The sequence below is a fragment of the Phocoena sinus genome, chromosome 1, assembly GCF_008692025.1.
Source record: "Phocoena sinus isolate mPhoSin1 chromosome 1, mPhoSin1.pri, whole genome shotgun sequence".
Lineage (NCBI taxonomy): Eukaryota > Metazoa > Chordata > Mammalia > Artiodactyla > Phocoenidae > Phocoena > Phocoena sinus.
Genome location: NC_045763.1, coordinates 185,613,264 through 185,627,146, shown reverse-complemented (window position 1 = coordinate 185,627,146; position 13,883 = coordinate 185,613,264). Strand labels below are relative to the sequence as shown.

Genomic DNA, 13,883 nt, shown 5'->3' with positions numbered 1-13,883 from the left:
ATAATTCTGGAAGGAAGAGCTGAGGATCATTACTTTGTCTGGACAGGTTTGAAGTGGGGAGGAACTCGGTCAAGAGGCTTTAGAGAGGCCTCTTCTCCCTTCCCTCCCTCCTCCCTCTCCCCTCACTGAGCTGGCCGGGCTGGGGGTTGGGGGAAGTTTCTAGCCAGGCCACCGCGGCTACTTCCCCAGGGAACCAGCTGTGGGGTGTCAGGCCCTAGGGCTGGGGAAGGGCCGTCCACCTCCCCGGCAGCAGCCTTCACGAAGGCCCAGATCAGACAGAAAGGAGGACATGGAAGGGCAACAGGAAGCCAACCCAGGGAGACGGCCGAGGCCCCTGGGGCCCCCTCCTGACTGCCCTCACCCGATCCTGCAGGGTTGGCCCAGGTCTGGGGCAGCTCGGGGGTCTCTGCAGAGGAGGCGCCAAGGACCCCTCCAGAGGCTGGGGACGCGGATTTCACTGGACGTGGCTTTTGGGGAGATGCTGACGCAGAGTGCGACAGAGGTCACCCTGCCTCCCGGCTCTGCCACCGGGGCTCCACACCCGGGCTGTGCTGGCACCCGAGGCCAATGCAGGGACAAAGCAGAGAACCCGGCTGCCAGCACTGGAGAGGCCAGGCCTGGGCGGGGAGGGAAGGAGTGGCTGCAGCTGCTCTCCACTCATCCCGGAAGCCGGGGGCCGAAGTTAGGGTTCAGGAGCCACTAAGTGAGAGGGGGCTGGGGGGCAAGGAGAGGAGATATATTTGGTCCCTGGGGAGAAGGCTGGCAGTAGAGCGACGTGTCCACCCTCTGTTCCTTCTTTACCAGCAGAAGCTGACACCGTGCGCCAGCCACGGCATCGCGCTGGTCTCTGTACATACATCACCCCTTGAATCCCCACAGTAACTCTGATTTAGAATTAGAGTTAGAATCTCTGTGGTGCAGGTGAGAAACCGAGGTTTAGAGAGGTTGCCCAAGATCACACAGCATCCGAGCGGCAGTGCCAGGATTCGAGCCTCAGAACCGCTAAGATTCATTGAGGTCCTTCCCACCTGGAGCTCACGGTCTGGGGACGGGGAGATAAGAACAAGAACAGGTGACAGGTGCTGCAGAGGAGAAGCATGGTAAACGGGAGGAGGCGTCGGGGAAAGACTGGCAGGATGAAGGGGGTGGTGGGTGACAGTGTGGGTGGAGGGGACAGCATGGCCAGAGGTTCTGTGTGTGGCAGGAAAAAGCACAGCCCTTTAAGGACCTGCGAGGGGATCAGTGCAGCTGGAGCACAGAAGGCAAGCATGGCAGTGCCAGGTGAGGCTGGGGGCTGGGTAAGGGCCACATCTAGTGATGTGCACCGGAAGCCGATGGGGGAAGACAGGGTAGCAGGGGCAACGGCGGGGGGGAGGTAAGGAGCCCCCGGGAGGAAGAGGCGCAGCTATAGCTGTGCACTAGCCTGTGTGGACCGGGGGAGGGCCAGCATCTGGGGTCACGGGACCCGACTCCGTGCCTCACTCGGCACCGAGACGAGACCCTGGGAAGCCTTTGGGGGCTGCCTGTGCCACAGTGGAGTGAAGACCTGTCCCGTTCTTGCCTCGCTGCCTCTGGGATTGTTGAAAAGACTCAAGTGAAATCAAGGCTGTAAGTTGTTTTCACCGCCGCCCCCCCCCCCACGCCCCGGGGGAGGGGTCCTCTGGTGCTTGAGAGGCTCCAAGCTGCCTCTTTTCAAGGAGCCGCAGTGCTCCCACCTCCCCATCTAGACCCCGGCCCTGACCCTTCAGAACCCCAGCCCCCAGCAGAAGGATGCAGTGGAGGGAGCGCAAACCTCAAACACGGTACCCTCTGGAGGAGCAGACTGCCCTGCCCAAATGCTTTGTTTTCCCGTCATTAGACCATTTTATCAATTCTTGGACCATTTTACTGGAGGCAGCTTTGAGTGAGGCTCAGGGATCTTTTGATCCATTTTACCAGAAGGAGCCACGAGGGCCATTCCATCCACCCCCTGCACCCAAGCAGCGTGATTTCCCAATCATTAAGTCACAGGCTTCCTGATCAAGCAGGATGGCATCCCGGGACCCTGGGCATCAGGAAATCCCAGCGTCTGACCTGAGTCCAGCAGCAAAAGATGCTTTTGTGAGATTTCAGAGGAGAAGCATTTCCTTCTCCAGGGAGAAGCAGAAGAGGGACATCCAGGTGACAGGTCCCCCCTCAGTGTGGGAGACCCGAAGCTGGGGTGCGGGCTGTGGAGAGGTGGGGGAACCCCCTGGTGTCCTCCTGCGGAACAGCTGACCTTGAGCCCTTGACCCTCAGGAGGAATGGTGAGGGGTCAGCAGAACTGACTAGAGGGTCTCGGGCATCAGTCCTGTCCCCCTCTTCCCGCCCACGTGCCCCCCAGCCAGGTATGCGGGTGGCACACGCTCTCTGCCGCGCTGGCGGCCTGGAAACGCCGAGTCAGCGTTTTCTGCAGACCGGGGTCCGTGCCTGGCTGGCTCTAAAGGGAGGCTGCAGCCCAGCGAGAGCAGCGGTGCCGCGCCGCACTGCAGTGGCCCGGCTCCCAGCGATGTGGCTGGCGGGCTGGGGACGCAGGGAGGAGGGAGACAAGGGGGGTTGCAGGTACCAGGAATTTCCGGGGTTCCTTGCTCTGACTTCGCGGAGATGAGGAGCCCCGAAGCCTGAGTAAGGCCTCCCCCAACACACAGGATTTGGGGGTGTCACTTCCTGGGTCGGACCCCAAACTTGATCCAGGATTCTGAGTATGCAGACCGGGAGCAACCGGGGAGGAGCTGCTGAGAGCGGAAGGGAGGGGGGAAGGTGGGGATGGGGGCCGCCTGGCACCAGCGTTAAGTGCTGCGCGGCTGAACTGGGGTCCTGAGATCTGGGCGGTGGGCGCTGAGGGCCCAGTGTGGGGTTCAGGGGTGTGACCAAGGCACAGAGGCGACCCCGGGCTGGCGTCCTCCCTGCCCGTCCCGCCTTGTGGGTGTGGGGAGTACCTGCCTCTGTTCAGGGGGCCCAGGCCTCGCCTCCTCGAGAGGGAGAAGCGGTGGGTTCCCATGAGGGAGCCGGTCCGGGATCCTGTGCCCCAGACGCTTCCTCCTCCCCCGCAGGGCCCCTCCGCCCGCGTTCTCTCCTCCCCGAGACGCGGGGGGCGCGGGGGGGGGGGAGAGCACTGGGCACCAGTCGGGACTCCGTGCTCGGACGGGTGCGGGGGTGCTGGGCCGGCGCTGTCGGGGCTCTTGGGCCCGACGCCCCGCCTCCCCCGCCCCTTTTGTCTCCACCGCTCCTCTTCGCCTCCCTCCCTTTTCTTTTCTTCCTCGACTCAGGCAAACCTTCATCCGTAGCCCCCGAAGCAAATCGGCTCCCTCCCACCCGTTAGCTGGTTCCCGATCGCGGGGAGGCCCCCCGCCCGCCGTCCTTCCCAGCCAATCCCCAAGCCCGTGGGTGGCGGGGTGCTGGGGGGAGTGTCGCAGGGGGCGCGCGGCGGGCGGGGGCGCCTCCGCAGCGACGGGCTCCCCGAGGGGCTCCGGGGGCGCGCGGCCGGCCCCGCTCACAGCAAACTTCTCCCCCTCCCCGCCCGCGCCCCCGCCTCCTGCCAGCCACCTCCCCGGCCCGAGAGGGGGCGGGATCGCGGGGCGGGGACCTGCGCGACGGCCGGCGGGGGTCGCCCTCGGAGGCTCGGCCCGCGCCGCGTGCTGGCGGATGTGAGGAGCATCTGATTGGCCGGCGGGCGCGGGGCAGGTGTTACTACTGCGGCGCGCGAGGGAGCGGGCGGGCGGAGCGGAGCCGCAGCGGCCGGGCACCGGGAAGGCGGAGAGGGGCCTGGACTCCGGGAGCGCGGCGTCCTGCCCGCTGCCCTCGCCGAGAGCTCGGGCACACCGCGCCGGAACGTCCCCGGGTAAGAGCGGCCGGGCGGGGCGGCCGGGGCCGGGGGTGCGGGTGGGTGCGGGCGCCCACCTGGGACGCCCGGACTCTGGGCTCGGCGCTCGCGGCGGATGAACCAGGTGCGGGACGGGGCTCCGGGAGTCTGCTTGCGCCGGAATTACCCTGATGGTCCCTGGGGAGGTGTCCTGAATTATCCCGGGAACCCCTCTCCGAGAGCCGCGGGAAGGGCGCCGCGGGGGGCGGATGGAGTGGGTGCGCGTTGGAGAGTGGGTGCGGGCGCGGGACCCCCGCGGAGACGGTGAGGGAGCGGGGCGCGCCGGGGACCTGGCGGAGCACGGAGCTCGCTTCCTTTCCGCGCCCCCCGCCAGGCCGCGGCAGTCCGGCCCGGGGATGGGCGGCGGCGTCTTCCGCCCCTTCCTCTCCACGAAACTTTTTCATGCACGAGCCAGCGCGCTGCCCGGTACATCGGGGGAAGCAAGGACCCCAGGATCCTGGCAAGCGGCGGAGCTTGGAGAGACCAAGGAGGGGGTGGGGAAGGAGCAGCAGAGCAGTAGGAGAGCAGGCTCTACTCATTCTGCTGTGTGACCTTGGACGAGCTGCTGCACGTCTCTGATCTCCGGGTGATGGGGTGCGTGGTGCCCCAGTGGGGAGTGGGGACGTGTGGGGGCAGGGCAGTGGGCGAACAAGCCCACGGGCGCACCTGCCGGGCCTGGGCGCTTAGAAATGAGTCGTCTTTGTTCGCCCACCTGTCTGCGGCAGCTCAGCGCTCCCTTCCTGAGGGAGGCGGGGGGGGGGGGGGGGGGGCCGGGGGGGGGCCGGGGAGGGGGCGGTGTGGAGCTGCGCTCTCAGCGTGCCTGGGGGGAGTCGGGAAGCTTCCATACCATCCCCGCCTATGACCTTGGACAGCTCACTTATCCCTCTGGGCCTCAGTATCCTCATCTGGAAAATGGGGGTTTGGAGTTCATGGTGTCTGAAGTCCCCCTCAGTCCTGGCCTGCCCGCAGGTGAGGTGAGCTGAGGGGATGGGGGTGCAGCCTCACCAGCGCATCCCTTCTGTGACCTAGCCTCTGGGGAAACTGTAGCTCCCTTCTCCAACAAGGCGGCAGGGCCGTGAGACTCAGAATCTCCCACACCGCCCACCCTCTTTGTAGGGGCAAGGCCTCCCCTGGAGAAAAGTCCCAGTGCTGGACAGGAGGCCTGTGGGTTCAGGGGGTGTCAGGGGCCTCCCAAGGTCACGCCTGTGTGTCCGGGATGAGGTGGAGGTTCTGAAAGGTCTGCACCGCGACGGCCCGTAGCACCCTTCCGTGCACCTGCTGCCCTTGCCGGGAGAGTCTAACCTGACGCCTCCTGGGGGTGCCTCTGGCTCTGCTCCAGTTGAAATGTGCAGTAGCTTCTCACTGAGCCTCAGGGTGCTGTGGAGAGGGTCCTGGTTTAAGATACGAGGCCTGAGTCTGATTCCAGGTGCTGCCTCCCATTTGTGTGACCTTGTGTGACCTCGGGCAAGCCCGTTTCTTGCTCTCCTCGCCTATACATGGAAGGGGTTGAACTAGGTGGCTCCCCGGGACCCTCCCAGCCCTGCAGTCCTGTGGCTGCAGTTCTGGGCTGGAGTCTGATCGTAAGAAGTGGGCTCGGCTGGGTGATGGGGCAGGTGGCCCTGGAATTCCCAGTGCACATCTGTCTGCAGAGTGGAGACAGCTTGAGAGAGTTACTCGGTATGAGTGGGCCACTCGGTATGAGTGCGCGCCCCCGCCACGCGTCCTCGGGAAGTCCGGGCTCGCTGGTTAGTGGCTGTGTGACCTTGAGCAGGTTACTCTATGTCTCTGAGCTTCAGTTAGTTGTCGGGCAAAATGGTAACAGCTGTGGTGTTGTAGGTGGTGTTGTAGGTTGTCGTGAGAAGTAAATGAGAAACACACGTACGATGCTTAGTCCAGGGTGGAGCCTTGCAAGTCCCAGCTGCTGCCAATGAGAAATAGACCTGCGGGGAGCAGGGCCAGAGGCCGGAGGAGGGGGTGGGGATGGACTTGCGGTGCGATCTCCCTGCAGCCTCCAGAGCATCTCTGCAGAATGGGGACAGCGGCGCTGCCAGCCTCTCCCCGTCTCTGTCTCTGTCTCTGTCTTGGATCATTCGCGTGATTCTGCGGCAGGAACTTCACGGGAAAGAAAGAAAATGCTTGCCTTCCCTGTAATGTCACCTCTTTTCCGCTGGTTCCCCCGGCCCCACCTCCTGCCACACCTCCCATCCCTTCCGCGGTTACAAGATGGGCTTCACTCCATCCACCCCCGCCCCCCGCCCCCAGCCTTGGAGGAAGGAGCCGACTGGAGCCGAGATGGGGTGAGGCTGGCCCCCTGGACTGAGCAGCCAGAGCTCATCTGCACCCAGGGCTGCAGCGGGAGAATGGCAGAGGCACCGGCCCTGCCTGGGGGTGCTCTCGGGACCCTGGGGTGTCAACACGGGTGCGCTGGTGGGTGGGTAGTGGGGTTCCCATGGACTTGCCGTGTGACCTTAGGCAAGTCACACCCCTTGGGCCCCTGTTTTCTCAACTGCAAAGTAAAAGGTTGGTGTAGATGCTCGAAGGGCCTTCTGAGCGTCTTGCCTGTGACCCTGTTGGGTCTGCCTTTGCTGAGGCTGGGCGCGGGGTGTGTGGGAGGTTTGCGGAGTCACGCGGGAACTGCCTCTCACCACCCCCCTGTTAAGGTCCTGCGACAGCCTGCGAGGAGATGATGACATCTCCTCAGCAAGAATGCTGGTGCTTAAGAGCAAAGGCTCTGCAGACAGACGGGTTCAAACTCCTGTCTTGGCTCTTTCCATATTAGCTGTGTGAATTGGGGCAAATGACTTGACGTAACTGAGGCTCAGTTTTGTCATCTGTGAAATGGGAACAGTGTTACCTACTTCTTAGGGTTCTTCTGAAGATTACATGGGAGTAATTTACGTAAAACTTCTGGGATGTGGGGAGTTCTTAGTGTGAACTGAGTACTGCGTGAGGAATGGGCTTTTTGAGGTTCTGTGTCATCACAGAGGGGACTCAGGCTAGTGGAAGGGCGGGGTGGAGCCCACCGTCCCGCAGGTGTTGCCACGCGCACCTGCTGAGGAGCCCCGCCTTCCACCATCCTGCTCTCACTTGACTCTGCCTGGGGCTTCAGGAGCTGGTTCTCGTCACAGGGCCTTGGGGGGCGGGGGCTGCCGCTGGAGGCCAGTCTGCGGAGAGGAACTGGGAGGCTGACAGAAGCCCCTGGTGACAAGGATACAAGGCAGAGGCCTGACAGCCTCCGCTCAACGTTAGTGGTGAGGAAAGGGCTGGCAAATAGGGCCTTGGAGAAAAGGCATCACCGCCCACGGGCCATGTGGGGTGAGTGGACCCCAGCCTGGGGCGCCGGAAGGGACCTTGGGGGTCATCTCATTCGGTCTCTGACTTTGATGGCGGGGAAGCTGGGCTCAAAGAGGGGGAGCATCTTGCCCAGTATCACACGGCATCCGGGTGATGCTGCACCCGCCCTGTGGACGCTCAGCCCGGTGCCCTTTCCACTCTCCCCATGAACCACGGAGCAGTTACTTTCCATCTCTTCTAAAATCAGAGCACAAGGTCAGGGGCCTTGACTGAAGCGGAAAGGATGTGAGATCATCAATTCCAACATTCCCAGGTTGCAGGTTAGAACACTGAGGCCCAGGAGAATGCAAGGGTCGGCCTGAGGTCGCCCAGAGCCAGAAACGCATATGCTCCGAGGTCTGTCAGTGACACCAGCTGCTCGTCTGCTTCTCTTGGGCCTGACAGGCTGCACGGCAGCAGGACAGCCAGACGTGGAAAAACAAACCCCACGGGCTTGGGCAAGGGAGAGAGGACAGAAAGGCAGAAACGTTACTTCCAAGACCCAGATTTCCTCTCCTGGCTTTGTCTCTTGGCCTGGCTCTGCCGGCCCTTCTGAGCCGTTCCGTGACAGCCTCCCCGCCCTGTAGAGAGGAGACAATAGTCAGCCCGCCGGCCTCGGTACCATCGGTGACATGAGTGCAAGAAAGTCAATATTTGCCCAGCGGCAAAGGAAGGGAAATCTCGTCCGATTTGGGACGAGAGCGAGGGGAGGGATTCTGCAAAGCGAGGTTGTGGCGCCCGGGGCCCGCGGCGTCAGCTCTGAGGCAGCCTTTGGACCCGCTGCGTTAAATCACCCTTTGTGTGTGTCTCGGAGAGCCTGCACCCCGCCCGCGGCCTGACCCCCGATACATTTCCCTGACTACTTGCAGCTGGTGCCCTCCCCCGGCTCCCTGGAAGAATGGACTCCTGCAGAAAGGCCTCGAGCAGATGGCCCCCCGCGCGTGGCTCAGGCTCGCTCCTTATCTGGCCCCTGAGCCCAGGGAAAGATGTGGAAAAAGCCCTTGTCGGGTCAGGAGAGGCTGTGCCTGATATTTTTGTCCTGCCTTTGTTTTGTTATCTTTTCGTTTTCCTTCTCTGCATCCTGCTTGCTTGTTCTGTGTCCTGAAGTTGGGGAAGGGCCTGCGGGGGAGGAGGGCCAGAGCCCGGAGCCTTTCCTCCACGGAAATGCAGTTCTTGAACCCACGGCAGCTGCCGGCTGCTACGGTGGCTTTTGTGGGCGCCTGGGATCGCACCTTCACAGGTTAACGAAGGGAGCTTTGGGAAGCAGAACGCGTCTGGGGCGAGGCCCTGGGGCTGCACTGGGCGCAGGAGGGGCTGCCTGCTGTGGGAATCCGCCAGGTGCGAGGCTGTGGGTGGATCCACCAAGCCCCCTTCCTCTCTCGGGAATGCTCTGGCTGTGCTGCCTGCCCCAGAGGGGCCACGCGACGTTCCTGGTGGTCAGGGCTGCCACCCAAGACTAACCCCGGTCCCCAGGCCCCCAGACGATCACAGGGCTGGCGGTCCCCGGAGACCGGAGAGCCAGGGCGATCGATGTCCCACGTGGACCTGGGGCAGCGGCAGGGAGACTGAGGGAGGGCCCCCCGCCTTCCCCCCCACAGCCAGCCCTGCGACCTGGTCTGATCAGCCGGCCAGCAGCAGCAGGGGCGGCTTGCAGCCTGTCCGCCGGGACCCCTAGCGCACAGCCCTGGGCGAGAGCGCAGCGCAGAGCGGACTCCCTGCGTCTTCCGGGGCCCTGGCCCGTCGGGGTGGGGTCTGGGGTGTGTGGGCCTGGCACGTCACAGGTGCCCAGCACCGCCACCCAGGCGCCAGGCGTCTTGTCCAGATCCCACCTCCTGCAGGGCTGTAACTAAGTTACTGAAACACTGGTCGCCTCAGTTTCCTCATCTTTAAAGTGGAAATGAAATATAGTGTGTACGCCATACGGTCCACATGAGGATTCAGTGTGTTAATATTTATGTGAGGAGGGACACTCTGTAGATAGAGAAGCAGCGTGGGAGCCTGGGGGGGGGGGCGGTGAGGCAAGGCTGTGACGGTATTTGGCCAGAAGGACCTGGCATCCAGTGATTTCGCTGTGCAGTTACCGCGCGTGGCCCCAGGCAAGCTGCGTCTTCCTGCCCCTGGACCTCAGTTGTCCCTTCTGAAAGGTGGAGAAGGGTGACCGCCTCCCTCGCGTCCCCCAGGGTGCCCTGGATGACGGTCTGAGGCGCTGGCCTCCTCCCGTCTCACCTCTGACCTAGGCGGGCTTCCTGGTGGAGGCTCTGGCCAGTTGCGCTGTCTACAAACAGCACCAGCCCCAGTGCGGCGCTCTCCCCACAAGGACACGCGGGTGCTGGGTGGCTCCGGGCTGAGCCCGCCCTCTCCCAGCGTCTGCACCTCCTCGGTTGGCATGCTCCGGGCAGGAGTGTTTCTGGACGTGGTCCCCGGTTGTACAAGCAGAGAGTCGGGGGCACGTCTCCTTCAAGCTGGGACACCAGGTTGGTGACCCTGAGACGGGCGGGGAGCCCTTCCTCCTCCCCCGCGGCCAGGCTGTGTGCAGTGCCAGGAGGCGGGGGTGGGGCAGACGGTGGCTCGAGGCACATTCGGCACCTTTCCCACCAGGCAAGTCCAGGGCCCTGGTGGACGGCACCCTTGGCCCCTCCCTCACCTGCCGCCTTCCTTCCTGCCTGCTGACGGTATTGGGCAGATGATTAGGCCAAGGGCCTCTGCTGAGGACGGGAAGTGACAGGCTGCAGGCAGCCAGGCCACCAGCTGGGTGGTGCCCGCTGCCCCGTAGCCCTCTGGCTGGTCATCGGGGTGAGTGGCAGGTATGGAGAGGAGAGGCTACTTTAAGTCTTCGGAGCTACGCAGGGCCTTGGAAATGTCGCCTCCTCAAAGCCTCTTCCCAAATATCATTTTCCAGGAGCCCTGGAGATGAGTTGCTTTGCCAAGGTCACCTCCAGGGTCACCTCGAAAGCGAGCACAGCCCCCAGAGCCCACTGCGTTTCGTCCGCCCCACCCCCTGGCTTCCTAAAGAAGGTGTGGGGCTTTGGCTGGAGTGTAGGGTCCTGGTCGGGTGCCTGTCTCCCGTGACCTTGGCCATGACCTTAGATCCCATGGAAAGTCCTCCCTCAGGAAGCTGGAGGTGTGATGAGAGAGCTGGGAAGACTTCCTGAGGGGCTCCGTGGGAGAGGAGGAGTGAAGGCTTTTTCCCAAGGTGTTTGGGAGTCAGGCTGGATTCGGACTCGGGAGAAGCTTCGGGAAAGAGCCCCAGACTTGGAGTTCAGTACCACAGAGTCCAGAGTCAGACCCTATAGCCGCCTGCCCAGGCTGCGGGCCGATGCTCGAGCTCTCTGAACCCGTCACCCTCCTCAAAACTGTGATCGAAGCCCCTTACCTTACAGGGGTTTGTAGATTTTTTACTTTTAAGAACGGCCTTGCCGGGATATAATTTACGTGCTGTACGGGCCCCTCAGCTGCAGTGCAGAGTTCAGTGGGTTTAGTGCGGTTACAGTCGCGCGTCCACCACCACCACCTAACTTCAGAACATTTCTCACCCAAAAGAAAAAGTATAAACGCCAGTGGTCGCTCCTGTTCTCCTTTTCCCCAACCTCCAGCCAATGGATAATTTGTCTTGCGTCTCTGTCAGTCTGTCTCCCTGGACGTTTCACATAAATAGAATCGTTCATTACGTGGTCTTCTGTGACTTGCTTCCTTCACTTACATATGTCTTCAAGGTCCAGCCACGTTGTCTCATGTATCAGTCCTTCATTCCTTTGAACTGCTGAATGATATTCCGTTGCAGGGAGGGACCGCAGTGTATGTATCCATGCCTCTGTTAATGGCCATTTTGGTTGGTTTTTGACTCTTGTGAATGCCGGCGCTGTGACCATGCGTGTCAAGGTTTTTGACAGGGCAGATGTTTTTATTTCTCTTGGGTACATACCTAGGAGTGGGATTGCTGGGTCAAATGGTATATAGTCTGCTCTCTGCATCCGTGGGTTCTCCTCCACACCTGAAGATTCAACCAGCTGTAGATTGAAAATATTTGAAAAACATTCCCGACAGTTCCACAAAGCAAAATTTGAATTTGCCACATGCCAGCAACTCTTTGCATGGTATTTACATTGTATTAGGTATTATCAGTAATCTAGAGAGGAGTTAAAGCCTGCCGGAGGATGTGCTAGGTTATACACAAACACAGCGCTGGTTTATATAAGGGACTTGAGCGTCCTTGGATTTTGGTGTCTGAGGGGTCCTGGAAACCACTTTCCATGGAGACTGAGGACAGGAGTACTTAAAAAAAAAATTATTTATATATTTATTTATTTATTTAGTTGCTCCGGGTCTTAGTTGAGGCAGGCAGGCTCCTTAGTTGCAGCATGCGAACTCTTCATTGTGGCATGCGTGTGGGATCTAGTTCCCTGACCAGGGATCGAACCCGGGCCCCCCGCGTTGGGAGCGCAGAGTCTTACCCACTGCGCCACCAGGAAAGTCCCAACGGCACTTATTTTTAAAGCTGCTGTTTACTGACCCCGTTCTGAGTACTGTATGTGGACAGCCTCCTTCAGTTATCACAGTTCTCTGTGAAGCGGGTAATATTATTATTCCCATTTTATAGAATAAGGAACCTGGCGCTCAGAGGTTCCAGGGATGCTTGCTGGGGAGCCAGGCTTGAACCCGACACGCTGGCCTGAGTGCGATGCTGTGGGAGTGTTCCCTGCCCACCACGTGGCTCTCCTGGGGAGGTGACCAGACCCCTGCATCCTCTTTCCCCGGGTGCGGTTTTAGGGGCTCCTGTGTCCCCCCAGTATGGAAAGCCTCCCACATGGCTCTTAAGAGGCAGAGAGGACCTTCCACCTGGGGTCGGGGCGGGGGAGGCATCCCAGCTCTGACTCCCCCTCCTGACTTGGAGAGAGATTTCCCTTCTCTGGGCCTCATTTCCTGCGGTGCAGCAGGGGCTGGGGTGCCAGATCCTGGGCTTCCTTCCAGGTCGTACCTCCCGTGGAGATTCTGCGCAGTCTTCCCAGCAATGTTTCTCCCACCTAGTGTGCCGACCAGCCAGGTGGGGGCTGAGTGCGGGGGGCGGGAGGAGGGGGCACCCGCCACTGAAACAGCCAGCCGGCTTCTGAGGCTCGGCCCTCCTTCCTGGGCTGGGCTCGTTTGTGGGAAAGTGCTGTGCACACAGTAGGTGCCCAGTGTGTGTTAGCCAACTCCGAGTCTGCCAGCTCAGTCTGGTGACACCGGGAGAGGCAGCAGCGGCCGCCGTGCATCTTCCTTCTACATGTCCGCGTCCTGCAGCCTTTCCCGGCCCTCCCTCCGCTCCGCATTCGTGCTTCCAGAACCTGCTGGTCAGAGCTCCTCCTGGATCCAGGCCAGAGCTCCTCCTGGATCCAGGCGCTGTGTTCCAAGCCTTTAACCCGCAGAGGGATCAGCGGCGCCTCTGGGGAAGTGCCTTCTGCGAGCTGGCGGGTGGCGGTGGAGGATGTGAGTGGCGGTCTCCTCCAGAAGCCTGCGCGCCGGATGGAGAGGACGGGCTTCTGTGGCAGCCCAGACCCGGGGGACCACCGGAGTGTGTCTGGGCAGGCGGCTGGCGTGTCCCTGGGTCTCGGCTCTTTCCCTGCCTGAGGCCGGGGCACTCCTGCAGGCCTGGCCCGCCTCCCCCGCAGCTCTTTCCACTGAGTGTGTTCAGTCTCCAGGGTGGCCTTTCCTGCCTGTAGTTGCTGAGCTCCCCCCCCACCCCCGCACCCCGTGCCTGTGCCTCCCACTGTTTTTAAGCTCCGTGGGCCCTTTGTTTTTTTTTTTTGGCCGCCGCCCAGCTTGCAGGATTTTAGCTCCCCGACCAGGGATCGAACCTGGGCCACGGCAGTGAGAGCACTGGGTCCTAACCGCTGGACCGCCTGCCTGCCCCGATGCGCTCCAGCACTCACCTTTCCTCTCACGCACTCGGGGGGCTGAGCCAGGGCTCCCTTTTCTCCTGCCAGCACCCCCTCCACCGTCGCTCCGTTGGCAGGAGCCGGGCTGGTCCCCATCTGGTCCAGACTCCGCCCTGTCCTGTGGCCCGCTCACCACGGGGTGGCAACACGAGACGGAGCCCAGGCCCCGGAGCAGCCACCACCCTCCCCTGACCCCTGTTCAAAACCCAGAGATGGCACAGTTCAGACCACCAAATCAGTAAATAGTGTCTTCAGGGTTTATCGGCATGTGAGGACCAGCTGTGAACTGGGAGCTTTCAAATTCAAAGACTGGTGGGAAGCTCGGGCGGGACGCCCCAGGGTGGCGCATCGGGGCCGGGAGAGCGTTCACCCTTCACCGTGTTTGCTCATTGCAGCAAGGTTTCCAGACACCAGGGGGCTGGTCGAAAGTGACAGCGGGTACACCGCAGTAGAGACAGGCACACGAAGTTTTTGGGTTGCCTGTGCATCTAAAAGTTCCGTTTACACCAGACTGCAGTCCTTTAAGCATGCAATAGCGTCATCTCTGTAAAAACAGCATACGTGCCTTGATTATACAACGCTTTATTGCTAAAAAATGCCCAAACACCTGCCCTAGTAACACCAGGGATCACTGCTCGCGAATCCCCTCAGCACATATAATAATAATGAAAGTTTGGAATTTGTGCAAATTCGCAAAATGTGACACAGACACAAGCGAGCAAGGCTTTCAGGAAAATGGTGCTGATGGACGCGCTCCA

At 61.5% G+C, this 13,883-nt stretch overlaps 1 protein-coding gene across 1 annotated transcript in view; it reads left to right on the top strand.

Annotated features, from left to right (window-relative positions):
• Positions 1-3,794: 3,794 nt before the first annotated feature.
• Positions 3,795-13,883, top strand: part of SYT2 (synaptotagmin 2) — a 34,850-nt gene continuing 24,761 nt past the window's right edge. Inside the window, exon 1 of the mRNA XM_032653919.1 lies at positions 3,795-3,859. The gene's annotated coding sequence lies outside the window, so the exon portion shown is untranslated. The remainder of the gene's footprint in view (positions 3,860-13,883) is intronic.